We start from the raw sequence: 10,320 nt of genomic DNA on the forward strand, positions 1-10,320 counted from the left end.
TACAAGTGGTGGAGCATTCTTTCTAAGAAAAAGGTTGGTAACTTGGACAAGCAAAAAGCAAAATTGAACATCCCAATCTACAGTAGAAGCAGAGTATGTTGCAACAATAGTGAACTATTCTAATATTGTTTGGTTTAAATAGTTGTTTGAAGGCACGAATGTTGAGATCAAAGAACCAGTTGTTATGTTTTGTGATAATACAAGTGCAATTAACATATCAAAGAATCTAGTGATGCATTCCAAAACCAAACATATTGCTATAAAATATCACTTTTTCAGAGAATTGGTGTAGGACAAGGAGATCAGGTTGGAATATGTCCATACAAAAGAACAAATTGCAGACGTATTCACAAAGCCATTACCTATGGATGCTTTCTTGTATCTAATAGGTAAGTTGGGGTTCATTCCCCTATTTGAAGCTTACTAAACTAAAGTTTTAGTGATGCATCAATAGGAACCATGTTGAAGATCTATTAGTTGATGTAGTAGAGTCAAGGGAACATTGCATATGAATCAGTACTCAAGGTACATTAATACTCATTTTCTATGTGTTGTCTTTGGCATGTGTTGTCAAAGAGGGAGAGTTTACTATCATATCTTTTTGAAATTTGTTTGAGGGACAGTTTGTTGTTTGAAGAAGAAGTTATTTAATTCCTTCACAGAGGGAGATTACTGCATTTTGTGGCATAAAATATAATAGGGAGAAAATTTTCTATCAGAGAAAGAATTGTTTTCAAATATTATTGTGCTATGACATGTTGTGTTGCCATCAACACCAAAGAGGGAGATTGTTGGATATGATTGTCTAATTGTGTATTGTCTTTGATGTTACAAAAATGTCATATCAATTATCAATCAGTGCTTACTAAGCTCAATTGGTTAGAAAAGAAATTCTCTATGTCTACTGAGCATTCCTAGCAATTACTTTGCGTAGACAGTGTCTATCGAGCTCACTTGGGTGTTGAAGGAAATGAGGTAGAAAGTAGTGTTAACCAAGCTCTCATGGCTAATGAAGGAAAGTTAGTGCTTACTGAGCTCACTTAATCTCCAAAGGATTTTGCAGGATTCATAGTATTAATTGAGCTTATGTTGGTTAACACTGGAAATCATTTCAAGATCAATGTTTATCAAGTAGGGTCGACCAATGAAGGATTTTGTTAATTTGAGAAATAAAGTTTAACTATTTCAAGTATTCATTCTAGCTAACTGAGGTAATGATTATTGGTAATTATAAGTTGTAAATGAGATGACTTGATAATTTGTAAGGTATATATGAAAGGTCAAGTTGAGAATTCTAAGTGTAACGAGTGAGTATGCAAGTGTGTTGATTGTTTGAAGAGGAAAGTGTGAGAAAACTTTGAAGGATGGTCAGATATCCTTGAGGAGCAGTAAAGTTTTATTTGATTAGGAAGGATCTAGTGAAGTAGAATAGATATCGGTAATCAAAAAATTCAGTTGCATCTCATTTAGGTAATTTCATTATTACTTTCTCACCATTGTAGCAGTGATTCCTAAATCTCTCAATAGAGTTGGTTTAACAGCCATTTGTAAATCTTTTAACAAGGTGATAGTTCCATTGAATTGTTCTAAAGACCTTTTGCAAGGCCACTCCTAGTAGGGTGATTAAATCCTCTAACAAGGTCACACCTAACAGTGTGTTTTGTAACCTTTAACTAGGTTGGCTCCTAACAAGGCTCACTTCAGAAGACTGAAAATCAGTAGCTAGTTACTTGGTGGTTTTTCCCATGTTGGGTTTCCATGTCAAATCTGGTTTCTCATGTGTTCATGTTATTTCTTTTATGCCTGCATGTTGATCGATGTGAATGTTTAAGATCTGTTAAAGTTAACATACACTGCATTTATCGAGTTACAACATTTTAAGTATGTTTATTGAGTGATAGTAGTAACTAGTTTTATTATACATCTAAGGGATCTATGGATTTTTTTTTGTGGTAATTGATTCACCCCCCCTCTCAGTTACTCCATCTATATTTCCAAAAATTATTTACATTATTATTAAATAAATTTTAGAACATTAAGGGTATGATTCTCATTTCATAGTAGTGTATTTTTAAAAGTATTGAAGTGAAATTAATTTTGTTTGATTAGAATTGTTGGTTGTGTGATGTAGTCAAATGATTGTGTCTATTTTTTATTATTAATTAGGGAGTTATTTTATCAACAATATTGAGTGTTCAATTTTCTAGTTCTTAGAATAATTTTTCTTTAAGAGTTTTAGTTTAGCTCCTGTCACCAAGAAGTGATAGTTCTCATCACCAGTTTTGTTTTGGTTAGTTGTAGGTTTCCTTTTGTGTGTTCTAGCTACATCCATCCCCACTTGGAATTCTATCTTCATTCCTTGTACATATAGCCACTATACCTTTCATCAGTTTATGACCTCAAATTGACATTTAAATATGAGATGAACTGGCTCTTAACCTTATCACTTATGCTTAATATTTGAACCATATTTTGTGCATACAAAAATCACCCTTATATTTGTTATTTATGGACTCATTATTTTTCTTTTTGTAACATTCATATGCATAATAACCAAGTCTACCATAATAATTACAATTTCTACTTTGGTTTACATTTTATTTTGATACTTCCCCATCATGATGCCTTTTTTCTTCTTTGTTCCTTTGGTGTCGAATTTAGTCCATCTTTGTTCTTTGACCACTACTTTCCTTTATATGGCTTGTTATGTTTCACCATCAAAGATGAATCTAAATTTTGAGATATGTTATCCACATGCTTCTTTCTCTCCTCTTCTTGTAGAAGGATACTTACCAAATTCTCAAAAGAATATATATTTTCTCTTGTAACCAAACTAGTAATGAAAAACTGATAATCACTCACCATTCCATTCAATTTAATTATTACTAGATCATTAGTAGATACTTGCTCACCAACATCAACTAATTTATCCCTGAATTCCTTAAATCTTGATAGAAATTCATTAACACTTCATTTACTTCCATTTTGATAGAAAATAATTTGATCTTTAAAAATAAAATTCTATTTGAGTTTGTAATCCCATATAAAACTTTAAAAGCTGACCATGTACCATTAGATGTAGTGATTTCTCTTATGTGAGGGAGAACTGAGTCTTTTAATGACACACAAGACAATCTTTTCTTTTAATTATCTTTTCTCCTGATCTTGGATAATAGCTGGTGGTGTTGTAGGTGATGTAGCCTTGGTGTCTTTACCATTCCCAATGGTCCAAACATTATGCTCGGGCATTAAAGTCTGAATCTTGAACTTCCAATTAACATAATTAGTACCATCTAACTTATTTGATTCAATTAGATAAGAATCTAAGATATTGGCCATAACAAAACAAAAGAAAACTAACAAAAAAATGCACAATTTTTTTTACACTTGAGAGTATTGTCACAATGGGTACTTTTTCCCAATAATGCCAATTAGATTAACACACTAGCTAATATTACTTGCAACAACAACCTCTACTAGACATCTCATCCATTTTAAAATATATTGAATCTTCAACACTCCAAAGGATTTTGGAAAAAAAAAATCACCACTAAATGAATCTCAAACTTGGCTCTAATACCATATTGAAAATAAAGTTGCAATACACAAGAAGAAAATAAATAAGAGAGGAAGAACCAGAAACTTGATATTATTGAATAATGGAAACTTATTTATATACCTAAATGAATAACCTACATTCCTAAAATATTGCAAAAGAGATTGACAACAAACTATTAAGAGTTTGACAACACACTAAGAGGATTTGACAACACAACAAGAATAATGGACAAGTGGACTACTCTAGATATCTAACTGAATTTAAGAGATAGATATACAATTAGTCATTTGTTCAAATTAGAACTCTATGCCACAACTACAACTAATCTAGAATCTTGCTGCCAATAACTCAAATTGAGTTGCCACATGTGCAACTGGTTATTCATTTCTCTAAAAATATCTTCAATCATTACAAAAACAGTGAAATTTTGTCAATTTTTAAGAAACAAGAATCAAAACTCTTACTATATGAGAAAATAAATGTGAGATCAATTAACAAATAAGAATGTGATAAATTACCTAAATGTGAATTTTTCTATTTGGTGAAGTTGAAAGTTGTTGAAGGGGTTTATTGTATGGATTAAATTTTATTGAGTGTAAGACATTCATTGCATAATGGATGTGATGAGGATTGTGTTTGAGGTGATTTTAGTAGAATCAATATCATGTAGATTTTTAGTCTTAGTTTAAGAGATTTCAACTTAAGACCTGTGTTCTCTCTTCTTCAAGTAGGTAAACTTGTCTATAGATTATATATAAAAAATTTCGATAGGAAAAAAGAAAAATGATATTAGAAAACTGTGTATGCATAAAATTGTTTAGAAAACATATAATTATAAATAATAGTACCATTTCAAAAAGAAATTATTTTAATTGACTAAACTAATTAGTAGAATTGGTCATTAGAATATTAGATTATTTGGAAATTATGATTAACAATTAAATTTGGCACTATATAGAACCTAGTTGTTACACATAAAAAATAGGCATCTTTGAAGTCTTATTTTTTTATATTTTTTTTAAAAATGTGTCAATTTTTTGCACATTAATTATATGGCTTTGTATTTATCATACATGGTCCATGTATGCCATATAATTTATAGATCCATTCTCGTAAAGTATGTATTTCCATTATTTGGTTTGCTTCAATCATTTCTATTATTATGGTAGAAGAATTAAAAATATTCAAGGATGCCATATGAATTTTTTTGAATTGTGAGAGTTAAACTCTTTTTAGTTGACCACCTTTTACTAGGTTTATGGGTTTAGACATATATTTAATAAACAAAATCCAAGTTTGCAAATGTACTAAAGAATTCATATAAATCCAATGGCTCTTCTCTTTGATGTTTTTTATATCCAAAATAATATTTATAGATCAACTTATTTTCAAATGAATGTCTTTAAATATATAACTTATCCTTACTAGATACCATTGTTTTCTACTAGCCATAATATTTTTCACTAGTTGATGCAAGGACTATGAAATGTGCATCCCAAAGATGCCCTTCATGTACCCCTTGACTTGAGATAGGAAATCTCTTGAGATCCTTTAGGTCTTTGAAAAATTTGATGTATGGTATACCCAAGAGGTGAGTGTTATGTAAGGGGAAGCCATCATTACAAATCATTTACCTATCTAGTTGAATGCTATATTCTATTCTAATGGGATTTAACAAGTGTTTTCCTTTACAAATCATTTTTCACACATGTGCTTAATCAAAACAAAAAAAATATTGTGTCTAGCTTACCATTAGAAAATAATTTTTTTGTCAAACATTAAAACTTTTCCTAAAATATGAACTACCTAGACTAACATTTGTGTCCGTATTTCAATATTTGTGATTTTGGAGCTTATTTCAGGGAACCATACTTTCCTTCTCTTTGGTGTAAGAATTTTTCTATTATATTAATAAAAAATTTCAATAGTCAACATCTATGCCTACACTTTTCAGTGCTATTGAATTGGATCATAATCTTTGATTTTTGATAAAAACCCTCCCTTTTTCAACGTGACATATCAATTTAAGAAAACTAAAATTTTGAACTAGGTTATGATTTTTGACACATCAATCTTTTCATAGCACTCACCAATTCCATTTCATCTAATAAGTCACAACATAACCTTGAGCTTTGGTCATATTCTATTTAACCTTCATCCATACCAATCTTTCCATCCAAACTAATCATCAACCTTCAACATTTTCAGATCGCACCTTTGGACTTGGAATTAAAATCATCACCACCTTGTTGAACTACATCACACTCTAATTAAGCCTTAATCAAATCATTTGATTCTTACTCAACCTTAATCATCAATCAAATATTGATCAAGGCTCATGCACATTAATCAAGACCAAGATTAAGCCATTCCTATGTGGAGAAAATATCCTTTATCCTACTACTTTATCCCTAGATAATTTTATTGCTTTAAAAAATAGCCTATCTCAAGTAGGCTATTTAGTCAACCATTCATATTTAAATATTATTAGCTCAGGTATCAACCATCTCTAAATTAAAGGTTTTTGGATAATACCCCATCTAAGTCTACTTAAGAACTTATCCCACCTCAAGTAGGAAAGGATGATATTCCAATAAAATCCCTTAGACAAACAAAAGGCTCATGTTGTGAAAAGATTATTTTTATATTAATTTAATGATTCTTAGACATATAATTCATCCCTATTCCTAATAATAACTCAATCAAATCCAAATAAAAATTTAATCCTTGATCAAGTATACCCAATCTAACATAAAATCATTTTAAAACCTAAACTTTGATCAAATATTAATCTCATTTTCTCCTTGTCAAAATATCATTAGTCACCCTTAGAAACTCCCTTCAAAACATCCATAATCCATCTCCACCCCCCTCAATAAATCAAACATTCATCCAACATATGTCCTAAATATTTAGCTATTAGCACTTCACCTTTCTTAGGGTCACTTTCTTATGGTCCCTACTCAATCAAAAAATGAGAACATAAGGTATTTACCATTATAATCATGTGACACTAACAATAATAATGAGAATCCTTTTGTAATAACATTACAGATGAGGGTGTTCAAGTAGTAGATATAACAAAAAAACAAGAGGAGGAAGAATTGGTTGACCTACTAGATATGTATCCTTATTTCAACAACTTAAGGATCCATAAAATTTTGAAATGGTTAAGAAATTCACTAGAAACTATAGAAAAGAGAGAAATCTTTGTGAGAATCATCAAATATGGGGTCATGGTCCTTGCAAATTTGATGACTCCTTACTATTCCATATTTTTAGTAAGGCTCATGTCACAACTACTACCAATACTAATCATACTAATACAACCTGAATTTTTTTTTAAAGGTGTGTCATCTTTTATCAGACATTCCACCTCTCAAATCACTCAATATTAAATAGAAAACCTCTAAATATTACAAGAAACCATTTAAAAAATGCATAAAATTATACCCATTTTGACCTCTCATGCTAACATTCACACTACTACAAGTACATCTAATTACATGAAAGAAAATTTACTAAATATTGGTTACATTCCATACCCTTACAAATATCGAGTGCACCTTGTCATTCTTCACAAATATGTCATCTTCCATGAATGCATCCACTCATCACTCATTCATATCCTATTAATACCCCCCTCTGCCAACATTGGCCCTTGCATCATCCACACTTGGTGGGCCAGCCAACTTTGGGGCTTCTCTTACATATTATAATATCCCAACCTTGTAGAACAAGTCAATGAACTCAAGAGCATTATTATTAACATGCACAACATAGGGAAAAAGAAGAAAATTTTATTTGATGAAATATGGCCTTATATGTTGATAGATCAGTCATTATCCAAATATTCCTCCCAAGTTTTGAGAGATGTAAATTTGACAAATCAAGGGGTACAAATTTCTTGTTCAACATCTAAAAGAAATCCATGCAACATTCAGGAGGTCTCCTATAATGAAAATTATCTTAAGAGACCATTCTCTCGAACCCTCAAAGGCCTCCTTCTTTAATGATTCATGAACCTATCACATAGATCTATCTCTATCTTTGGATATCTCACTAATAAAATTTCCACACAATACTCTTATCACATTGAACATCAAGCATCCTTAAGTGACTTGTCCAATACCAAATAAAATAATTGAAAGAAATTTGTAGATTTATTGCAATGTTCTAGGCACCTTGATAATAAAATGCCTTGAAAAGATTATCAAACAATATTTGATGGATATATTTACTAGAAATATTGTACCGCACTTGGCCTTTCACATGAAAGTGGACTATCTAGAAAATTTTAAAAAAATAATAAAGAAAGGGAAAAAAATTAGGTAAGGTCTCTTCTAGTAGGGACTATTATGCATTATATCCCATCATCTAGCAATAGAGTGATTTAGGAAGCTACTAGAACAATGATGAATGAAGAACATCTACTAAAGATAGAGAAATACATAATATATTTTAAACACTTAAATAGATACATATCAGAAATTTTTTTTGTTAGATATATCATGAGATATGAATTTGAAGGACCCTTATAAAATATTTTATAGTTTTTGGAAATTTATGTTACATCAAAAGAGGCAAAGATATTTTGAGATTATTTTATGCAAAAGTTAATAAAGGAATATTCCTTGGATACTTCACTTAAAAAAATATTATGAATGTTACAAAAAGATATTTAGAAGGATATTTGAAATAAAAAATGTGAAGGTTGATGAAGAAAATCGAAAGAATGAAGTAGAACTTCATTATGAATCAAATGAATCAACTAGAGAAGAGGAAGAGGATAAGATTGAAGAAATAGTATAAAATAATATTCTCTAGTATATGCTCTCTTACATAATATAATACCCTAATATTGCCCAATAAATAAATAAATTTAGAAGAATTACTCTAACATGCATAATGGAGTGAAAATGATGAAATTTTTATTTGATGACATATTTCCTTATATATTGATAGATCAATCACTATCTAAACATCCTCCCCAAGTTTTGAGATACCTAAATTTGACAAATAGAATGGGTGGACATATCCTATTCATTATCTAAAAGAAATATAAGTGACATTCCAAGAGGTCTCCTCTAATGAAAATTATCTTAAGAGAGTATTATCTTAAACCCTCAGAAGCCCCACTCTTTAATGGTTCATAAACCTAGCACACCTATTGATCTCTACCCCTTACATATATCATTGATAAATTTCTTGCACAATAATCTTATCATATTGAACATCAAGCATCCTTAAGTGACTTGTGCAATACTAACTAGCATAATGGAGAGAAATTTGAAGATTTATGGCAATGTTCTAGGTGCCTTGATAATATAATACCATGAAAATATTATCAAACAATATTTGATTGATATATTTAATGGAGATATGGTGCCACGAATGGCCTTTCACATGAAATTAGATTATCTAAAAATTTAAAAATAATAATAAAGAAATGTAAAATCATTAGGTAAGGTCTCTTCTGGTAGGAACTATTGTGTGTTATATCCCATCAGCTAACAATAGAGTGACTTAGGAAGCTACTAGAAAAATGATGAATAAAAAACATATACTGAAGATGGGGAAATGTGTAATATATTTTTAATACTTAATTAGGTACATATCAAAAGATTTTTTTTAAAGATATCTTATGAGATATGAATTTGAAGGACCCTTATAAGATATTCTAGAGTTTTTGGCAATACATGTTACATCGAAAGAGGCAAAGAAAACTTGAGAATATCTGATGCAAGAGTTAATAAAAAAATATTCCTTGTCTACTTCACTTAAAAAATATTATGAATTTTATGAATGTTACAATAAGATACTTAGAAGGATATTTGAAATCACAAATCTAAAGGTTGATGAAGACATTCCAAAGAATGAGGTAGAAGTTCAATATGAATCAAATGAATCAACTAGAGATCGAAGAGGATAACATTAAAGAAATAGTAGCAAATAAGATTCTCTAGTATATGCTCCAAAAAATCCTAAGTATATAAAAATAATAATATCAAAAGTAGATCATTGGAGACAATAAAAAAGGTTTCTTCACAAGAAGTAAGGATATTGAAGAAAAGGTGAAAGTCTATTTAATTTCTAAAGTTGAACCAAAGACTATGAAAGAGGCTTACAATGATCAAGATTGGATAAGAGTTACAAAAGAAGAAGTGGAAAATATTGAGATAAACTAGACTTGGGAAATTTTCTTGAGGCCATACCATAAAAATATGAGTGTATTGTTGAGATAATGGGTGTTTCACACAATGTATAATATTGTTATATTGTATTATTTTATTTTATTATGTAATGTTGCACCTAGATGGACATGCAACATGTAATTATTCCCATGGGATACACTTGATCAGTTGTATTGCAACATTGTGATAATATTTGATGTAATTATTTAATATTTGAGAAAAGAATTAAATTTTCAATATTAAATGTCAGGTCAGTGAGTTAGGTAGCACATGGTTTTGAATGGTTTATGTAATAGCACTTGGTGGTTCTGTGAGGCTTGCTACTATATAAGAAACCACAAGGGTAGTTGTTGGTGTGACAAGATAGAAGGCAAAAAGGAAAGAGTTGAGCGAGACAAGGCTTGACAGGTTAGCCAAGGGAGGATTTTTGAAGGTTGGAAGCATGGCATGGGGTGTTGAATTCATGCTTATTCACATGGATTGCTTGGTTGTGGTTAAGGATTTGAAGGCTTCCATGGTTGTATTGCAATGGTGTTTTCATTGAATAATACATGGTGATGGATGCTT

The sequence above is a fragment of the Cupressus sempervirens genome, chromosome 9 (genome assembly GCF_028749045.1).
Source record: "Cupressus sempervirens isolate cs-2001-9-10 chromosome 9, ASM2874904v1, whole genome shotgun sequence".
Taxonomy (NCBI): Eukaryota; Viridiplantae; Streptophyta; class Pinopsida; order Cupressales; family Cupressaceae; genus Cupressus; species Cupressus sempervirens.